This window comes from Sesamum indicum, unplaced genomic scaffold (genome assembly GCF_000512975.1).
Source record: "Sesamum indicum cultivar Zhongzhi No. 13 unplaced genomic scaffold, S_indicum_v1.0 scaffold00324, whole genome shotgun sequence".
Taxonomy (NCBI): Eukaryota; Viridiplantae; Streptophyta; class Magnoliopsida; order Lamiales; family Pedaliaceae; genus Sesamum; species Sesamum indicum.
The window spans coordinates 24162-24686 of record NW_011628217.1 but is presented as its reverse complement, the minus strand read 5'-3'; the positions used below and the strand labels follow the sequence as shown (position 1 = coordinate 24686).

The 525-nt window shown below is 33.3% G+C and overlaps 1 non-coding gene across 1 annotated transcript; it reads right to left on the bottom strand.

The window, feature by feature from the left end:
* Nucleotides 1-329: 329 nt before the first annotated feature.
* TRNAK-CUU lies at nucleotides 330-402 on the bottom strand. The gene has a single exon. It is a non-coding gene; the product is annotated as a tRNA-Lys (tRNA).
* Nucleotides 403-525: the final 123 nt, after the last annotated feature.

Here is a 525-nt window from a genome sequence, read left to right as displayed (position 1 = left end):
TATTTAAGTAAATTATGTTATTTTTTTATAAATAATATTTAAATCTTAATTACCATGATAAATATTTAAAATGAAAATCTAACATTTTATTTTGAAAAATATTAAGTCAACTCTCTTAAAGTTTTAGAAACTTAAGAATAAAAATTTAAAATTGTTAAACCCACTATAGTCGCCATTACCCATTTGACGACAACCTGAAATTTTGGGTAGGCTTGACTCGTGTGAAACCCAGTACCCCTTTCTTATCTGAGTACTCTCCACATCAAGCTCACCTACAGGAAACAGGCACTATCCCTGTGCAATAAGAAAAGGATGAATAAATAGCAAACCGCCCACCGTGGGGCTCGAACCCACGACCACAAGGTTAAGAGCCTTGCGCTCTACCGACTGAGCTAGACGGGCTTGTTGAAAATATTTAACTAAACTATTATCAATCACGAAGGCCACTTCAATAACTATAAACTATTCTAATGACAATAATCGAACATTTTTACTGTTGATATTACATAACGTTGATGTAGGAGA